The 21821-nt window shown below is 42.0% G+C and overlaps 1 protein-coding gene across 2 annotated transcripts in view; it reads right to left on the minus strand.

Moving 5' to 3' along the window:
- Positions 1-14869, minus strand: part of LOC118110472 (prickle-like protein 2) — a 35878-nt gene extending 21009 nt beyond the window's left edge. For both annotated transcript variants that reach the window (XM_035158230.2, XM_035158229.2), the window contains exon 1: positions 14397-14869. The gene's annotated coding sequence lies outside the window, so the exon portion shown is untranslated. The remainder of the gene's footprint in view (positions 1-14396) is intronic.
- Positions 14870-21821: the final 6952 nt, after the last annotated feature.

Genomic DNA, 21821 nt, shown 5'->3' on the forward strand with positions numbered 1-21821 from the left:
GTCTGCATTACTCATGCGCTGCTGTCATCAATAGCTGGAAGGACGTTATTTTCATGTGCAGAAGCTATGCACCCCAAAGGTACAAACAGATAAAGGAAAATGGTTACTTCAAACCAAACACACACACACACACGCACACACACACCCTCACACACTACTGTTCACGTCCCTGATGTGCTAATTGCTGGAGGTGTGTTCCTGAAACCCAAAGAAGGACTCTCTTACCTATAGATGTACAAAAATTCACAAGGACCTGAAAAGCTGCAATTAAAGGGTGACACATTTCTGCTCCTCTCCCACTGTGTGTGGGATGGCCTGAAATAGAATTGCAGGCTTTCAACAGGCGAATCGCGCGCTACGCCGCTGCACGGGCAACCATCCTGCGTCTCAGCGAGGGGGAAACAGATACTGGCTGCATTCGTAAGCCAGTATAAGGGAATTTCACCAACTGATTTGACAGACAGGCGTGATCAGGTATGATGACAGGGGAGGCTGTGCACGGGGCAGTGGGCTGCCACGGGAGTGTGACTCTGAAATGGCATCACAAACACACACACACACACACACACACCCCAAAGTGGATCAGCTTCCAGACTGAGCCCATGACCTTTGTGAGTGCAGCTGGGCAGGCAGTGGTGGATGTTCTTCCTCGACTGCTGCTGCTGCTGCCGATTCACAAACTGAGGCTAATTCCTGTTGTGAGATGCCATTTACATCGCTTGCCCGAGGGTGTAAATCTTAAATATGGGACCATTATTATTCCACAGAGGCTTGTGTTTGTGGGGGTGGGCTGGTATGAGCTGGTGGTGGTGGTGGTGGTGGTGGTGGTGGTGGTGGTGGTGGTGTGAGAGTAACATGCATGCCACATCTATACAGGGGTTTAATTCTTTGTCTGTGCATGTGCGCATACGTGTAAATGTGCCTTGTGTGTGTGTGTGTGTGTGTGTGTGAGAGAGAGAGCGAACAGAAGAGAAAGAGTCTGTTGCTATGCGTTTGTTTTTTTGTGCATGTCCTCCCACTGGTCTCCTCACATGAAGCATCACAGCAGAAAGGAGTTGAACACGTATATACTGGAGCTGAGCCATTTCCCAGTGATCAACAACACTTGAGCAATAACAGCCCTGAGAGCCTCAGCACAGTATCAGAAGGCGGTCATATTCCTGCATCGTCTCAATGCTGCGAGGGACAAGGGCTTGAACCCCCTTTAAATTGCCTGTTGTTTGGCAAGATTGTTCCATTACTCCTATGGATTCCAGGGTTACAGCGCCAGGGAAGTCATCGCCGACTTTTAACCGTTGAATCAAAGCACTATGTTATTTATCAGCCTATCCCACAGTGGAGGGTTATACTATATGGGTTATTATGTAACTTTTGAGTTATGTAATGGATCAAAAACTAGGTGCACACTGGTTTCCTCCTTTCTCCTACTCACTGTAAATAAAGTAAAATGTGGGGTTTCCAGAAAGAAACCATCAAAACAATCTGTCTAGTTTTACGCTCTCAAGTTCTCAAAAAGTTTAATATAAAATATATCAGTGGGTGGGTATCCATCCAATAACAATATTAGGAGGTGGTTGATCAAGAAAAACAGTGGGTGGTGCTAATTTTCCAAACAAATCATTGGAGAGGAAGAGCACCAGTCAAACAGTAAAAGCCTTGCTAGAATGGTGGAGAATGGCAATTCATGTTTGTGTCATGTAAATGAAACATCTTCCCATCCCTTCATATCTATCTGATGTATTCACCTCTTCAGTGGACATTTAGGTCACATGTTATAAGTGCAGCATGATTTATTAACCAAGTCTTTTTCCATTGCACTTTGTTGCATTTTACTTTTATCAATAACCCTTTTTCTGCCTTACCAAGCATAAAACCTTTTTCCAAGAGTTTTCCTTGTTTTTGTTCCCTGCAGTTCTACTCACAAGACATTTCTTTTACAACCTGACAACACAATGGTTGTGTTAGGTTTAGGCACAAAAACAACTTGGTTAGATATAGGGAGAGATAATGGTTTTGGTTAATATGGGTTCTGAGTTAAAAAGATTGTGATTTGGACTAAATTTACTGCTTCTTTAAGGCTTTTACATGCAGTACTTGCAGTACAATATCTATTTGTAGGAGAGCCGCCACACGGCTGCTCCACTGGCATTAATAAATCTAGTGCTTCGTTCCACCAAAAAATGTGTTCCCTCTGTACATATCTCAACCAGTGAGTATGTATCATGTAAAATGCATCGCAGTTGCAGTGTAGTTGTACAGAAACTTAATTTCTAGGAGACAGATTTGCTTCTTTGATGGTTTTATTGGCTTTTGAAAAAAGGCAGCACCAACACTGCAGTTCAAATACTGTGTGATCCTAAAAGGAATTCTGTGTTACATGAACATGAGCCAATTTAATTTGGGAACATTTAAAAAAGTAATCAGGTTACTTCCTTTGGCAAGTTTAATTGCATCAGAGTTGTTATGCAACCTACAGCTATGCTCATGGGTTGTGTCCAGCTCTGACAATGGCACACACATGAAACACCAGTCTCCTCCTGTGATAAATTATTAAAAGGGCCATTTATTTAGGGCTGAGCAGACAGATCCTCTCTCTTATCTGACATCTATGATCAAAATTTGGCTTAGATACCACAGCACTGTGTTAATTTCACAATCCCAGCACTCTCGCCAGAAATAATGTTATGAATCCCAATATATTTCCATAATCTCCCTTTTACTGGCAGCGAACGAACCACAAACGTTTTGTTTTTAAACCAACGCAGATGGGCTGACAAATGTGTGGATGCAGCCATATGGGAAGCATTTACTGCTCCCCATGCATGTGTAAAGTGCCGTGCATATGAAGAAAGAGATGTCTTTTGGTGTTCAGTTTGGAGAATATTCTGGAGTCCTCTGTCAGGTAGCAGTAAAGTATAAATGGTGCACTGGTGAAGGAGCGAGTGTCTTCTTAAATATTCACATTATGTATTCTAAGAAACAGCAGATGGACCCAGAAGGATTGAATTGGGCGGAATGTTGGTTTAAATATTGTGCAGTGGAAAAAATCCTGCAAATCAAGAAAGAGATTCTCTAGTGGGAAATCAACAACCTGCAACATCTGTTTAAGTAATGGGTTTGAAGAAAAGGAATCAATACTTACTATGTAGAGTTTGGTACCAGCCCAAATTCAAAAGAGTGGCAAGAGTATAGCCACTGAAGGAATGATTCATTTGACACCCTTCATCATTGTTGCTCCCCCTTTTTTTTCTTTCTGAAAAGCGGTGGTTTTGTGCCGCGACGAATCAACAATGGACAAGTAATGACTCATGCGAGAGTCGTTCCAAAGCGAACAAAGAAATATAAATTGACTGTGACAGTACAAAAGATGCAGATGATGAGATGGGACACATCGATCAAATCTCAGCGGATCAGGTCAAAGCCTGACAAAGATTTAAAAAGAACAAATCTGTGTGTGTGACGGTGTGAAGCTGTCGTGTGTGTGTGTGTGTTCCCAGTGAATTTCTAAATCTGTGAATTGCTTACACCTCCATGACTGGAAAACCGAAATGACACGCTAAGAGGAAAATTATATTCGGCGACTGCCGGTAAGAGTATGATTACATATAGACAGGTGGGCGCTGCCATTATCCCTGACAGAGGCTGTATTTTTACTGGCCTCTGACCCCACCCCCAGTGCGATGAGACGCTGGAGAAAAGTTCAGCGAGATAAACACCAGCTTGTCTTTGTGGCTGAATGAAGAATACGGTCGCTCATAATGGACGCGTTTCGACCGTGCAAGAAAAAAAGGTCAGTGTTGGTCTGTGTGCAGAGGTGATCAGTTACCATTAGCCTAAAAGCTGTTCAGCTAACAGCTCCGAGCTGTAGACATTATCAAAAAACAAGATTAACTAATGAGAGAAAATCCTGATGGCCATTAGCAGTGAGTCTGTGCAACTGAAGGGCAACAGCAAGATGTCGCCTCTAAATGGGTTAGAGCACAGCACCGGGGACCATTACTGTGTGATTGTGTGTGTGTAGTGAGCCAGGATGGGATAAGAGGAACAATTATGAGACCCACTCATTTAGCGATAAGAGCTACGACTGAGCTGGAACGAGAAATAAATATTTTAGGCGGCTTAATAGAGGGCAGATAATCGAATCCGATTGGGTAAAAGAGCAAAGACGGTGAGTGAGATGGAGATTATGTAGAGCAACATAAAAAGGTATAAAAGATGACAATGGAGGTGAGGAGACAAGGGGTCCGGGGTGGGGAGTTTCTGTTCCTGACTGAAATACAAATGAAGAAAAGATTTATTAAAGTGCAGCTTCAAAGCTGTCAATCTGTCTGGAGTTTAGCCTTTATAGGACTTTAAAGGATATTTAATAAAAACCTTCATATCTAGTCTTATAGATGTTTAATCTAATTACAAATATTACTTCATGACCTGAGGGAGCGATGTCAATATCTGACACTTCAGGAATGATATTGTTAAAAAGAAAGATGAAAGTTCTCGTCTGCAAGTGCTTTTATAAATGTCAGCTGAACTAATTCCCTGAAGAGTTGAAGACACAATCATCTAAATAAGACAACTCATATGTGGAGGTATAATAAAATATCCTTAAGCTAATTAGCCTCTAACTGTTTGTTTTTTTAACAATCAGGCTCTCCAAAGGCAATGAGTGTAGTGTAGCATCTGTTCAGCGAAGCCTATACGGCTACACACAAACTGAAAAGCTCTGTATATGTTGTTGGATTAACAAGCACCATTAAATCATGCTTGTTATAAGAGTAAGAGGTACTTAGCTCCAAAACCATTATTGGATGATTTAGGGCTCGCCTGAGCGACGCTCGGCGCAGGCCATGCATGACACTGTGAGCCCAGGAGAACGGGGGAACATCCCGCTGTTGGAAAAATCATTAGCTCAAACCTCAAATTCAATTACCTCCTTGGTACTGGATCTCCCCTGATGGTCCTCCAGAGAGTTGCGCCGCCCAAATAGCTTCCATAACTCCCCCACTTTCGTAAGTTCCCTCCGCAGGACGAAACAGCCGGCATCAGAAGCCGCCATCGACAGAAACCACAAAAATTTGAAAACACTAAGAGAAACCACTCGGGGAGCCAGTGGGGAGCGGTGGAAGTAAACAAATACAAATCAAGCACAACATGCGGGGGGTAATGGTTTGTTGTGCCACAGGACTGAGTGACCACACAGCTGGAGGGGACGCACACAGAAACATGTCTCAGGTTTTCATGCAATGGTCGTCACTGCAAATTAAACCCACAACAACTGAGGGAAAGTACACAAACCCTTTACTATTCCATTACGAAGAAGTATTATCAGCAAAATAAAAGGAAAGTATTGGTAGAAGTTTTTACTTGCTCTGCAGCAAAATGCTCCCAAAAGGTCATGAGATGAATCTGAGGGGTTATTTAGATGATTAATTTGAGAAAATAATTACTCTGACACAAAAACCTGTATTGATATCTGGCACTTTTCTTAAATCTGAGAAAATATTGGATGATTTGATCTTCATGGGTTTAAAATGGTTATTTCGATGAATTCAGCCATTTTGCGATTCAATGTTATTTTTTGAGTGTAAAATCTGAAACTAGTGGTCAAATAACGACTTCAAGCAATAGCATTAAAATTGAAATACTCAAGTATCTCAAAACCGTACAAGTAGGCTACTTAAGGGGGTTTTCACACCTACCTTGTTTGGTCCAGATCTTCAGACTTTTCAGTTTAGTCCGAACCAAATAACAGGTATAGAAAATGGTCCGGACCAACAGACCAAAATTGAGTCTGATCAAAAGAGGAGGTCTCCATTCAAAGCACACACACATCTAGTTAAACCAATTAATATCAAACATATGTAGAAGCAGCCCTCGTAGGTGATGACGAATAGACATACATCAGACAAAAGTGTATAGTGTGCTCCTTAAATTGCAATGTGAGACCAAAATAATTGGATCAACTGTAATCGACTGTAATCAACTGTCTGTACTTTGCAGACTTTTAGGTGTGAAAACACCCGCAGTGAATGTACTTTCCACTGCTGGACTGTAAGTGCCTGACTTTCCAAAGTCAAGTAGCATTGTCTTTACAGAGAAAAAGAAACAAAGCCGAATACAAGTGAAGAGCAAAGACCATGTGTGTAACACAGAGAGAAATAAAGTGAGAGTGGGAGAGGCAGAAAAGGGAGTGTGTAGGACATGAACACCATTCTATACTCCTGGCTTCAGGGGAGCCCTGAGGGAACAGCTGAGCCCTGCAGTGTCGGTACGCCATGGGCTGAGACGGGCGGATTAACAGTGATGTGATTCTGCTTGATGAGGGGGGAGATGGAGCCAGGTGGTGCAGTAACACACAGATAATCTATTGGTTAGGAGTATTTGTGTATGTGTGTCGTTTCTTTACAAAGGAGGTGTAATAGTTAACAGCTTCGCCCGTGTCACATCCTCATCTCGTCAAAGTTGTTCAGAGTGACGCAGAGTTCATATGAGAAAACAAAGAATTTCGATCTGTGATGAAGTGATTCCACTGGGGGAAAAGAAGATGTAATGGAACACACACACACACACACACACACACACAGACACAGACATTGTTGACTTTCTCTACATCATCTCCAGGGTGCAGTGCTGCTTTTACATCCACATACATAACATAATTTGCCTTGTTAGAAAATCCTAAATTAAATCAACTTGAATTATGAGTGGAAAACGTCTCTCACTATTTCTTTAGCAAAGCTCTGGGGATGGCAGCATTGGTTAGTCAGTCAGAGCACAACTCTGGGCTGATTACATTTTACACAGGCTTTCATGGACTAAAGAAGGTTTCTGAATAATTTTGGTGATTCTCTGACTTTTCATCTAGCACCACCATCAGGACAAAACTTTAAATTTTGTCGTGTGACCAATTACTGTACTTTACATTTAGTACCATCTATCTAGTGATTCCAAAAATCTCTGTCTCTATGTATGTGGCTTGCATATCCGGAGAACTGTTCATCTTATCAGCTATTGTTAAGGGGCAAAGGAAGTGCGGAAGCTCCACTGAAGTTTGAAATAAACGGGTGAACAGCTGTTTGTGCAGCAGCGGTGGCGAGGCATCAGATTTCTGTGGACTGAGTCCTGCGGCTGGTCTATGTTTGTCTGCGGCTCAATTAATGCACTTTTACAGTTTCAGAAAGAAAGATGCAACCAGCATCACCACAGGTCAAACTAACAGCCCATTTCAAACAGGCAGATTTAGATCGGACCCTGCACTAGTTTAGCGAATTTTAGCAGAGTAGACTGATGCTGTTCCTAAAACACTAAAACAAAATCATGAATTCACTGAGAATTTAGACTTAACTACGGTGGTATTTCATTACAGCAATCGCAACAGCGCTGAACAGCCACTTGAAACCAGCAGCGATAGTGAAAGATCAGATGCAGTGTTTACCTTTCTCCTCCTGTGGAGCCATTTTATTTTTATTATTCATTCATCATCTGGATGAAAATAAACTCCTCCACTCAATGCAAATAGTTTATTGCATCACATTATCGGCCCTACCATCCTGATCGTAAACTGTTTTTCATTCCAAGATGGAAAACCTATTCAGCTATGAGACGAAATACACTTTTCATTGTTTTCATGCATTGTGAACTCTATTAGTTATACTTATAGAGTTTCTACTGCAGATGGAGTCATGAGACAGATGGAACTGTGAAAACAATACATCGGAGAGAAAATTGATTTGTTTTTTGATTTGAAAAGAAATTAGGTTTATACTATAATGCAAGATAACAATATATTCTACTGTAAAAACACAAACCTGTATTTATAGTGGAGTCCAATATCCGATTCATGAACGGTAAAGTATCTCAGGACAGTTTGTTATAAACTATGTCGGTACTAGTTTGTATCTTATTTTCACATCCGTCACGTCAACTTAAAAGAAACTAGAACATAAATTAGACAATATAGCCATAAATCTACCGAGACCCTTTACAATATCATCATATTACTGAGCCCTAACAAATCAATATAAAACCAGAAGGGTGCTTAAACAGTGCATACCTCCACCAAGGCTAACGCCCTATCTCGCCATGTAAAAGAAATTTAAAAGACATGCTGGTTTATCTAGATCAGTTACAGAATGTGAGGGGTATTTGCAGTCAGTCCAGAAGTTTTTGCGTAATTCAGCAGACAAACAACCAGACAAACAATCTTAGCTTATGGAAACAACCTCCTCGACGAAGGTAACAAGCCAACGTTTACTATATAAAGATACTGGAGTGATGTGGCTGTGAAGCATATTACGAAATGGCATCACTTCAGATGACACTTGACTGAGCACGTATGTCCTATTTGACAGATGCACATTGAGTTGGTTCCTCCACCCTGTCATGTCATTCCTGTCATCTTGATACGGGTAGAGGACGAGACGTCGGAGAGAGAGAAGTGAAGAACTGATGGTTTGTACTTTGGTACTTTGATCAGATGAGCAGAGGAGCGCTTGGTTTTTACATATCAATGAAAAATGGATGGAGTCAAATCTCATTACGAGTACATTTACAACCGGGACGCATACATTTTTTACATTGTCTGATTAAGTTTGGCATTTTATGTGCATCAGTGACTCTTTGCATGTGAAACTATGCTTTCCTGTATCCACTGTGTGCGTATGTGTTTGCGCGCGTGCATGTGTGTGCGTCTGCATGTACACACATTTTGGTTTCACAGGCCCAGTAATGATGCCATTAGTATGAGGCTGGAGTGAGTACTGAACCTCAGGGCACAGCAGCACCACAGACGATTCCCCTGGAGTTAACTTTCCTCATATTCATCATTCGTCAGTGAGGCCAAACCAACACACCACAATCAACACCAGCAGCGGCAGCAGCAACAGCAGCAGCACTTACATCATGCTGTCACTCTCCCCCGGCAATAATCCATACACCTGAACTATGGCTGCAGCCTCTGTTTCTCTTTTGATTTGAAAGTTTTAATTTAAGAAAAGTGTCGTTCTCTGACTAAGCAAAAACTGGATGTTGTTTTCTCGGTGAAGCCGATCATAAGTCAGTCAGGGACTGGGTTGAAACTGTTGAGACGCACAGAGCCTCGGTGCCAATGAAACGTGTGCTGTGATGAATCCCATTTAATCCCCAACCTTTTACGAATCTCCGTTCCTCCTTGTTGTCCTCTCTTCTCCCAGTTCACCTCTTTTATCATTGCGTGTGGGGGCCATTTTGAAGCAGACCCCTCACAACTGTCGATAGGGCTGTCCAATAAGAGAGCAGGGGAGCAGATGGCAGCGAGACCGGCTCCAGATGGAAATTTTTGGCCAGAACAGCGAGGTTAGTGCAGAAACACCCCGACACTAAGTGCCGAGGAATCTTTAAAGAACCAAAGTGAGTCAGGACGCTGGTGCTGATGAGTCCTGAATAATGTCGTGGACAGGACCGCGCTTTGGGAACAATTACAGAACTCTGCTTTGGTGGAGTCACAGCGGTCTCAGTATTATTACTACGATAATATTTAATGAGCAAGTTAATGATTGGCTCTGTCTAAAATAATTCAGGGGCTTTAATATGACACTTGGGAGAACATTAGTCATCAGGCAGCAGGCAGCTGCAGGGAATCATCCAGGATCCACTTCAAGAGAAGCGCGATTGAGCTAACGACCGGTTGGGGGCTAAATATTCACCTTTCGTTTCACGTTTGAAATCAAATCACGCCGTCTGCACCTCAAATATTATACAGAGCATGACTCACCGGATTTACTCTCAGTGTATTTTAGACTTTCCTCTAAGCATTTGGGCGGATTATCAAAGAAGTTATCTGTATTAATTCCTTGTAGCAACGGGTTAAGATATTCTACTTCCCTGCTTCAGCAGAAACAGCTCAGTTAAGAGACAGGGCCACCTTATTGGAAAAATCCATCTTGGTGGCATCATGATTGACAGCTGAGACTGATTGGTCAAGCGCTTGTATCAGCGGGACCTCGCTACTGCGTCTCCAATCTGGTGACAAATTAACAAAATGGCAGTGTGCGTATCCGGGATATTTTTACCTCATTTCTGGAACGTGGAAGGAAGGGGAATCATTGGATTTGATGAGAATCAGAAAACATTAACAGACCTTTCATGGCTATCTATAGCAACGCAGGTTATTGTCAAAGGTGCCGTGATTTGCTTTTTGTGCCTTTATATTATCATCGTAACTCAGGTTGATACAAACCAATGGTCTGTGTCATTGCAGGATAGTGTTTTGACTTCTTACAGTATATCTTTAAGAAGACAGTTTTATTTTGTCCACGGTGATTCTCAATCGTTCTCTATGATGTAGGTTTAATCGTCCTTTTAATTAGCTTCTGAAAATAAACCAGTTTTTTACACCTCCCTTTTTATCTTCTAGCACCTGAAGCTGTGTGACAGTGAGGTGGGGGGGCAGGACTCTCTCCCATCTCAGGGGGAGTGGGGGAGATTATTGACATTAGAGCCCAGGCTCCCAACAAGGGAAGGTCCTTCAAAACCCTTGTAATTAATAGTCTGCTTTTATTAGCAAATTAGAAATTTTAGGATTTTAAGTAAACCACGTTATTGCTACAATCTCAATATTTGACTATTTCTTATCTGTGAAACAATAAAAATGTTTGTGTTTGAGCATCACATTACATTACAAAACAATGTTTCTCAAATAAAACGCTCAAATTCAATAAACCAAACAGGTTATACTGAGTTATAATTAAACATCAATAATCACAGTTTGGTAACAATCCTGTCTTTTCAGTTTTAACATCAGGGCTACCTTTAAGTTATAATATTTTATAATGAGAAAATACTTTTCAACAATTCCTCAACCAGTCTGTCGCAAAAACTGCGACAGACTGGTTGAGGAATTGTTGAAAAGTACTTCATCAAATAAAACTTTCAATTATTCAATGAAATTTTATTAAGATTTGAATTAACCATCATCACAACAATTGCAATATTTTCTGGGGCAACGCAAATAATAGTGTTTTGGATTGCTCTTTTATAAACTAACCATTGGATTGAAGTTTTATAAGTAAGGCTGCTGTCTGTTATGATCGTCATCCTCTGTGAACTCCTCCGCACACATTGTACCTCACATTGTCAAGATTAGAATAGAAAAGGACGTCTTCTTTGACCCTGACATATCACTGACGCCAAACTGATCTCAGTGTCCCACCTGAGGCGTCCAGCGCCGCAGTGGACCGTCAGGTACCTGGGACGGTCAGTGTCTTTAACAGTAGCAGGGTGAGCGCTCAGGTCTCAGCACATGGTGTCACACTGAACGTCCCGCTCTCCCAACCTAACGATTCTTTGCTGCTAAAAGCTGCTTCAGTGTTTTCATCCATGTTGAGCTGTAGATGACAGTGTGTGTGCTCTTTGTTCTGGCTGTGTCTCGTGATGGGTCTGCAGTGTGCTGTGTGAGTCTCGGGCTGCGTCACCGCTGACTGTAATGGCTGAACACTGCAGGGTGGAAAAACCACTGCAGCCTGCATATATTTATATCCTTTTTCCCCCCTCAAAAACTAGATAGAGAACACGTCATCTGAGACATTTAATGAAAGATGAGTGTTATGAGCAAGTCGTTTATATCCATATCAATAAGAGCCACTGGACCCTGTTCTTGTTCCTGTATGGAAAACAGTGAAGAGTCAAATTAAATTAAATGCGAGTAACTTTTCTCAACAGCTAATTAGTCAGAGATTGTGAACTGTAGAAAGACTGTGACTCTGTGATCATTCATGTTTTTCTATGATTAACATAAAAAAGCCAAACGCTGTATTTGAAGGGGGCAGAGCTGGTCCCCATCATAACCTCCCGAATGAATACAAATTCCCATTTTAATGTAATCAGGCACAGTAGGACGAGCTCATGGGGTCCTGCTTGGAATAGGCTGCGGTGGGGTACAGGTTTTCATTTCCTGTTCACAAGCCCTTTCTGAAAGGCAGTGTTTTAAGCTACTGTACAAACTATCACCATGGCAACCAGAGCTAACCTAAAAATTCAACAAAATAGATTTTAAAAAACCACAGGACCCCCCCACTTCTTAGGGTTTCATCTGTAATTACAAGAGAAGATCTTTTATCTGCGGCTCACTGGGCTTTTTTTTTTGAGTGGGAGGGCTAGCTTAATACACGGGTAGGAAGGGGGTAATTTATCAACGATTTTTCTTTCGGTTCCATCTGTTCATTTCAGCTCTGCACCCCATCACCCTCATTCTGCTTCATCAACCTTACATAAGAGAAAGGTCATACTACATCTATTATTAAACGACTCAGTCATGGTATATTTATACATTATTAATCACCTCAGCGTGACTCCAATCTGAGTGTCATATATGTATCAGCACAAACAAGTCCGCAATCTCTTAGGAGCAACACAACATCAGAATCATTAATAACGTCCTCACAGATTCAGCAAAGTGAGCCTTTAAATAAACGGAGAGCGGTGAGGAGGCTGCCTGTGATCATGCTATTGTTAGAAGAGAAAACTGAACATGAATGGCAACGCAACTCTAAATACCAAACATGTCCTTAGAGGGAACTGAACAAGCAGCCTTTTGTGCAGTTGATACGATTGTATAACATCTGACTGAGCCACCTGAACTGTCAGCATATCAGGACCATAAAAGCAGCACAGAAGCAGAAATGTACTGTGAAAGCACCGCATGGGGCAGAGCAGCAAGAGCTCGGAGACACCCGCCCACCCTTCCTGAATCAGCCGTTTCTGTGGCGACCAGAGTGGAGGGGGGTGGAGGGAGGCGCTCGGTGAAAGTGAAGAGACAAACATTTGAAAGCCGGTGGGAGGGATGTGAAGACATGAAGGGTTGGATGGATGGATGGATGGATGGATGGATGGATGGATGGATGAGGGGACAGATATTTTTGAAGGATGGGGGAGGAAGGGGTGTGGAAGGGTCAGTGGGGAGCTGATTCCTCAACATCACAGTCAGTGACAGATTGACAGTCGCAGGCAAACAAACGCCAGCGTCCAGCGCGTGAGACAAACACTGAGGGGATTTTTTCACTCTTGGTGGCAGCGCAGTTCACGGTCATGGCTCAGGGGTTTAAACCATCCAGACGCTGACAATGTCGCTCTGTGAAATCTCACTCAGCCATATGGTCCCATTCAAAGCCTCGTCTTCCTCTGCCCTCTGTGTTTTTCGCAAATCATAAAGGCTTGAAGTGAGTCACGGCAGATAAAGGCTTTCTTCCCCAGCAAACTTCAAAAGAAGCGAAGTTCATTCAACAGGTTGTGAGCTGGGAGGAAACAATTCTGGACCAACCTGCTGATTCCCTGAGGTAAACACTCATGAGCTGCCATTACACACAAATTACATCCCAGCATTCGACAGCACAAGCGTGTTACATACTAACATGGAGGAGAGGCAGCTGAACCCTGACATGTTTTTTATGAACAGATTGTAAGGCAGATTTATATAGAAAACGAGAAGTACTTTGTTAGAAAAAAATCTAAATAAATATGGCGAATTAAAACTGTGACATCACTTGAAGCCCTCTTGTCAAAAACAACACATGAGGAACAAAAGAAACCCTTTAATATTTCAGCTTCATTTTAACAGCACGTTGTACTTTGCTCATACTGCAGGAAAACAAGAGCCACACATGATGTTGCTCATTAGATCTTTGCTTCATTAGATTATGTAATAGACTGGATTTTCCCGTCAATGCCACAACAAGCGGGGATGGATGCACTACACGTCTTGCGCAGTTGAGACAAAAGCCTCATGCTGAGCTCAAGAATAACAGTGAAAATCTGAAATGTAAACACCTTCGGTTGTCGATAAACTACACGCGCACACACACACACACACACACACGCACACACACACGCACACACACACACATCCAATGAACCGAAATAAATGCACAATCTGCATTCCATCAAATACACATACTCTGGCTGAAGCGCAACATCTGCGATGACACAGTGTTCTTCAGGCTTATTCTTTTTTTCTGTTTCTAAACAAGACTGAGATAAGAGTAGCAGAGCTCAAACTGTTCCCACTCCACCCACTTTCTCGTTCAGGGGGCACATGGATTAACACATGGGGATGAAATCAGACAGGTTCGCTCTTATGAGCAGCAACGCCCCCACCCCCCACCCCCACTTGTCAATCATAAGATACAGAAGCCTTCACATTAAACTCACCTGCCTGCAATCATACATGTAAAAACACGCCCACCTGTCACATCCAAACGCACACACACACACTAATGATGGATTCGCCTGATTTATAGGAGAAAACTTTCAGCAATGCACGTTGATGTCATTAGTGAAATTTTAAAAATGATGATCATTCTTAATTGTTAAGTCAAACTGGGTCTACACTGCTGGGAGTATTTCATCATGAGGCTGAGGAGACTCACCTGTCTTTGTGGCTGGTGTCAGGCTCCTGGTGTGCGAGGATGCTCAGGCAGAAGATGACTGGACTCACACTGGACACATACCAGAGGACAGACGGGCTCTTCTCTGCTCTGCTCTGCACTGCACAGCTCACAGCGCTCTCCTCCTCGCTCCAAGTCTCAGAGACAAACAGCAGCTCTGCCTCCGCTGCCTCTCCCACTCTGCCTTTCACACTTACTGTAGCAGCAACAGAGGGAAGGCTGGGGGCTGCAGACTCAGTGATCAGCACAAGTCTCTCTCTCTCTCTCTCTCTCTCCCTCTCTCTCCTCTCTCCTCCAGGCTCTGTGTCTCTCCTCAAGTGTGGCTACAGGCAACCATGGCTGAGGAGGTGAGCAGAAAAACAGGGAGAAAGTAAACAGAGATGAAGTTCACTCCTTTTGTGAGTATTTATGTTGTGTGTTTTTCGTGGGAAAAAAACAACAATGCACACAGGCATACAAGCAGTGGGAGAAAGCTTTACTCCCACCTCCTGCTCCCCCTTTTCACCACCACCTACCCACTCACCCACCATCTCCTTGCCAGCCCCACACCAGCCTGTTAAAATGAGTCATCAGCTGTCAGCCAATGGTACGTCGGCACACAGCCTCCGATTAGAATAACAGGAGTATTTATGCTCTCCTGTTTTGAGAAAATGAAAATGAAATGGAGAAGTGTCTGCGAGGACTTGACATACTTTGCTCTTGATGGTGACGATCGAAGCATTGAAGACAATTCTACCCTTTAGTCTTTTACATAATTTCTAGCTCACAGAGCATACAGCATGAAGATAATGTATGGCTTCAAACATACAGCATTAATCACTGCATCGCTTGTGTGGTGTGACTCACTGTGGTTTAAGATTCATTTGATCAAGGCTGCACATTTGAGTACGATGACGGCTGATCCTGGTAACTTTCCTGGGAAAAGGAAGGTTAATGACTAAAATAGAGCACAAAGTCACTGAACTACTGCTGCAATGTGAAACTAAGCACTGATGAACAAGAGTAAGAACTCCAGATGAGGAATGGTTTGGCGACAGATACGTCAGAATAAGCCACATATCGTCGACATCACCTCACACCCATACTGGAGGCATAGCTCTAACCATGCACATGACTTTAAAGGAGAAATATGCTCATATTCAGGTTCATTTTAATTTGGGTTATTACTTAAAAAGGTTAACATGCTCTAAAAACACATCACTTTCCTCAAACTGTCCATTGCTGCAGCTCCTCGTTTCAGCCTCTGTCTGAAATTAATGGATTTAGTGCCCGTCTCTTTAAAGCCCCCCCTCCAAACAAACCCGAGCCTGCTCTCATTGGCCAGCTGGCCCACTCTGTTGTGATTGGTCAATAGCTTCCGGCAGGTGTAAGAAATGTCACTCTCGCTTTACCCGGGTTTGTTCGGCGGCGTTCCTGAAAACCACTTTGGGGATGTCGTGATGTTCCATGACAGCACGATAACACCGGAAGTACCACCGGGACCACTGACGAGGTAATTGAAGAGATTCAGTGTTTTCTGTGGGGGGAGAAAAGCTGCTTTTATTACGGACTTTAGCCTTTTTAAATATTCAGAACCTTTTCATGCACAAAAAAACTATACAAGAGGACAGCAAAACTGAAAAAGCACAACATGTTCACTGTAATGCACCAAGTCACTGACACACATGGTTCCAGAACGTGCCGGCACAATCGCCTCAGACACTCATCAAATAATTATTATTGTTAAATGAAAAAACTCAATTTAAGCAAGTAACATTAACAGACTGGTAGAAACTATTCAAACACATAAAAAAGGACATTGTTTATATTTACAGTAGCAGTTAATACAGCCTCAAGCTGGAATAGGGAGCAGGATACAGAGAGCTGGTAAATTCACTATATGGATGGATGGATATGTATATATTTGCTTTTTTGTTTTCTATTTTAGTGTTTTTCTCCTCTGCATCTTTTGGTTGACAGTTGAAACTTTCTGCAGGCCCCGTCAACACTACCTCAAGTGACTTGACATAGTGTTGCTTGAGGCAGTTTATCAGATTTCGCACAGCTCCCACCGGGGCCACAAACGGCTTTACACAACTTTTCTCACATATGCAGCAGCACTCGCCAACAATACCTGTAAACAGAATTTGATGTGTAAAATAGGTGGAGATCGCTCTCACGGGCTCCTGTAAGAATTTGAGTGAGACGCCAACCCAGTTTCTGTCTGACCTCCTGAGAACATAAACAAAACAAGAGTATAAATATCAACATAACTTCAGGGAGACCGCTGAAGCTCAACCCTGTCACCTCAGAACCATTTATCACAACCCTCTGGTGACCAGTTCGGATTTATGTAAGGGTCATACTCCACAAGACAAGGTCAAATTGGTTATACAGAAGAAATTATTCATGGTTATATCATTTTAAATCTGCAAAAGCAAATATTAAGATAATTGACAGTCCACATGTCAAAATAAATGGGTTATTTTCGAGGGTTACACTGGTAATGCAATGGAGGGACAGTGACGTAAAAGAGATCAATAGCTGTTCATCTCAGAGCAGAACAATAGATAAAGAAGACATGCAGCGTCCCTTTTAAAGCCATTTCCTCTCATAAATGTCGTTCTACTTGGCTGAGAGTATAGTCTTTGCCTTCAGATGATAGTAATAGAACATCCTCTGCTTCACTGATTCCTAACATGTTGTTATTTCTCCTCAAATTTTCAATATCGCAAAACAAAAAATAACCACGATGGAAACAAAATTAATTTATCTTGGCTTTAGATTCAATATGATTAAATACAGTAGAGAAGGCGGAGGGGATTGTCTATGTCTTCACTTACACAGTTAACAAAAAGTATATGAAAAATGAGTATTAACATCAAAATGTAATTTATGTACTAAATGCAAACACACTTAGACTGCAGTAAAGTGTTCCATGTAAGTAAAATATATTATAATATATAACGTTATTGTCAAGTTTGTAGTGTCGTGTAGTGTGTGTAGTACAGTGTGTAGTTTTATCCAGTGTCCAGATACAGTTTAGACCGAAGCACAATCCTGAAAAAGGCTTCACATGCTCAGACAATCCTCTCTCTCCAGTCAACAAAGACTGATGTTGCATCAACATCCATCTGATCTGCCCCTTGCTCACAAAGTCAGTAAGAAATGTGCACAGCCTCTGGATGAATGTCTTGAGGTGTCGATCTCATTTGTATGTGTCCAACTCTCGGGACATATTTCACATTGGGTGCATTTACTCTGAGAGACCTTCAGTCAAAACACCTCACCCCTCTTTCTCTTCATTGTACGGACTTATATAAGAATAAGCAGCTGGATCCAAATGAGAATGCTGGATAATATGACAAGCACACAAATTTATGTTTGACATTTACAGCAGAGACTTGGAAATATCAGCCCGGGATATAAAGACATTACCACTTGACAGGCTAAAGGAGTAATGTTTCTTATAACATTTAACTGACCAGCCTTTGGTACTTTGAGGACGACTTCATAATCCATCCAAAATATTTCCAAATAAAATAATTAAGATGTGATAATATAAATGTAAATACGCATATATGAATATACAGTATTTAGAATAAAGTATTTCAGAATTTTATTTTTAGTATAATGAACACAATGCCTGACATATGACTGCAGCTCAAAGCAGGAAGCCTTGGCCTTAAACCACTTTTATGCACAATTATGTATTCATTAGTGGCCTTTGTACACCTACAATTGCACAATCATCCTCAGTCAATTAGCTGGGCTACCTCTTGCACATCCCGGTGGCCTGAGTCTGATCACACGCGTCTCTGAACACATTATGCGACCGTTTATCCTGGGATCCTCACACCCCTCCGTGTGAATGACACGATGTGAAAGGTTCTCAGTGATTACTTTGTGTGAAAAGGAGGTGATGAAAAGAAGGGCAGAGATACTGGTTACCAGGAGAAGTGGAATAAAAGGTGAGAGGCAAAAATCTAATCAGATCAACTCTGATGCAAGAGAGATTATTGTGACCAGTTTATCAAGGTATTTGAACCCCATGAGTGACTTTTCTCTGTCTCAGTCTGTATCTCTGCCATACTTTTTACTATACAGCTCACTCACTCAGCTCCCTTGAGAACATCCCAATCTGACACGAGCACATTGATGTTAAACGCTCTGAGCAGGGGGGGCGAGCGCTGTCCTGCAGTGCTCTATCTCAGTTACTGAGCATTGTCTTTGCTCTGGGGGACGGTGAGTGAGACACATGGGGAGGGGGTTAATCTCCTCCATCACTGTTGCTGTGTCAGGGGATGACAAAGGTGACAGGCCCCAACTGTGTTCTTTCAGAGAAGTGTAACTTGAGTGTGTGAGGGAGTTTGTACGTGTGTGTTCTATCACCGCAGAAATGTACTTTAAATGCACATTTGTAATGTCTAATGTACAAACCATTACACTCTCGGTAATCCATAAGAATCCATCCTTAAGAATTGTTTTCAAATTCATCAAATATCAAAATGTGATTGTATGAGACCATAGAGCATAAATGAAGAAGGACGACATGACAGCTCCCCAAAAGTGAAGCCAATAATCCTGATCGCCCTCTGGTGAGTGGTTGCAGTACAGCTGTCTTAGTGAATGGGACAAACTAAAGGTGCATGTTGAAATATTTTAGCTTGAAGACATTTGTTTATGTAATTTCAAACATTTTCCCTGTAAATTTGGATTCAATCAGTTATTTGATGATATAAAATTGGGTGAAATATCATGATCGACAGCTGAGACAGACTTATGATTGGTCCAGTGTGTGTGGGTCGGCGAGACTTCCATTCCATTGCTCCACATCATGATCACTACTGCGCACACTCCAAATGTTATCAAAAGCATAACAGGAGGAAGTGGAGATGTGTCATTCATGTCTATATTCAGTCCATGATTCAGACCCTCTGCTATGGCGTTAAAATTCTGGTCTCAGATGCATCCTGTTTGCTTTGAGTTTTTCTCAGGATTTTGATCGGAGTCCACTTGTGGCCGACTGAACTGATAGTACAAGGAACTCCCCTTTCAGTGTGACCTCAAGCACAATGTACAGGCCCAAAGCTGGTGTCAATGTGGTGTAAATACAAACATGTGATCTCTGCAGTGGAATTAACACGTTACATCCTGCCTCATGTCGGCTGCACCACTCCTCGCTTGAACACTCTTTCTGTGTTGTTGTGAACACCTCTGAGTGGGGAATCTCCTGCTGCGTTGGTTATGTGTGGAAGGAAGCCGCTTGAGAAAGTCCGGACCCAATTCTGCAGACATCCTCCAGAGTTCACGTCTGAAAACTGCTCCAGACTTAAACCCCAGAGAACATTTGAGCCTGAAGCTTCCGGAGGGTGTTTACTCACAGTACTGAATTAAGGATCTGAATACTATCTGTTCTTTAATAAATTAGTGAAAATTTCCAACAACATTTTCACTTTATCATGGATTACCGAGTGTGGACTAATGGGAAAATGAATGAAAGCATGGATACCTTCAGATGACACTGTATGTGCTGTATTTAGGAGATTAGCTGCATCCGCAGGTATGATTGAGCTCCGCAGTAAGGAGAGTATTTACTCTTTAATAGACCAATGTCCCGTTGGGCAGGGTGAGCCGTGTGAGCCGTGTGACTGAGGCGATGAGGTCAATGGAGAAGGGAAATAATAAGGATGACAGTGATGTGTTGCCTCTATCAGTCGGTGTCGTCCTGCTTGCCCTTTGAGTCGAGCACACAACTGCTTCTACAGCCTGATAAGCAGGACTCTCATTCCTCACTGTCACTGCGACAAGGAGGCCTGACACCCAGACTCTCACCAAACCAGAGGCCCAGTCACAAAACAAAACAGGCAGTCACTACATTTAAACAAAAACACGGCTCAATGATTAATGAGAAGCAGGCCATTTGAGGTGATTCTTCATTTTGTCTTGACTGTAGTCGCTCTCTCCCCTCCCTTATATCTCCCTCTACCTGAGCTTTGTCATCCCCATGGATACAATCATTTCTTGTACTGAAAGTTACAGAGCCTGACTACATTGGATGGCTGATTTAATAGGGATTCATTTTTGCTTATGATATTTAGAGATACGAAAAAGGATATAGGCTGCATTTTTTTATGTTTGAGACAAAAAAATGTCCCCAAAGTTAAATATATGTGTTGCATTTGAATTTGTTTGTATAATGCTGTTAATGATAATTTATTTTTGTTCAAAATATTGGTATTTATGGAGCAGCCATACATAGCTGACTCAAATGTGATGTTGGCACTCAGCATTGAAAACAAGGTGCAAAAACTGGCATCAGACTTTGTTTTATTGTGGCTCTGGTACAGCCGCTTGTGTTATGCTCTGGCATATTTTAATTAAACCTTTCTAAGAAGAAAAGCCATACTTGTCTTATATTTACTGTTATCGTTTGTTATTCTATAAAAAAAATCCCACCATAAGTCTTAAATAGATACATTTTACAATTCATGACCTAATAATTCTGTTTATGACATGTTAGGTGCTAATATAAATCACAGACATGACTATGCTAAGCAGGGATAATGATTTCCATTTGCACTATCTTAGTTTGGTGCACACAGTAACTTAGGCCACATCCATACGACTACGTTTTCGTTTTGAAATCGGTTTTCAAATTAGTTTCCAAACTAAAAACGATCTCTGTCCACTTGAACGATTTGGCTCCGAATCAGTTTTAAATCTTTGTCTGAAAATGCATATCACATGACGACTCATGCACACTGGGCATTCATGTGCTGGTGTAAGTAGGAAGGATTGCTCGAATAATAGATCGTCTCCTACACATGTCAGCACTTTAGTTTTGACTATCCATGTTGTGTTCTACACTGGTAGCCAAGGTTAATGCCATGTCATGTGACAGGAGAATCAGCGAAGGCTACGTTATGACCCAAAAGACCCAATCAGCAAATGATTTAGATTCAGACCGAATGATGTTGCTGTTACTGGAAACTAAAGGTCACAAATCCACAAATCCATCATCAGCCATTTTGCTTGAAACCACAAATGTTAACATCATGGAGGAGAAATCAGGTGATCACAAAATGTCTGAGGAGATTCAGCCTCATGGGGACCAAGATGTCTCCAAATGTCATATCAATTCATCCAGTAGTACCCACTGACAGGCCAACTCAGCTATAGCCATAAAATCCACTTTCGTCTGGATTCTCCTGTGAGAACAGTATGTCCAATTATCACCTGACACGAAGAGCGTGAAACACTGAAATCAAGTCCATTAACTCTGTTAAATAGGATGGACACATTGCTGTGCATTAAATTAACTGGAGAATTTAAGTGATATAGAGTTACACTGTGTCACGGTAATGACAACATCTGGTTTTAACCCATGACCAACTTGTTTTTCTCACCCAGCATAAAAACAGGAAG

The sequence above is a fragment of the Hippoglossus stenolepis genome, chromosome 6 (assembly GCF_022539355.2).
Source record: "Hippoglossus stenolepis isolate QCI-W04-F060 chromosome 6, HSTE1.2, whole genome shotgun sequence".
Lineage (NCBI taxonomy): Eukaryota > Metazoa > Chordata > Actinopteri > Pleuronectiformes > Pleuronectidae > Hippoglossus > Hippoglossus stenolepis.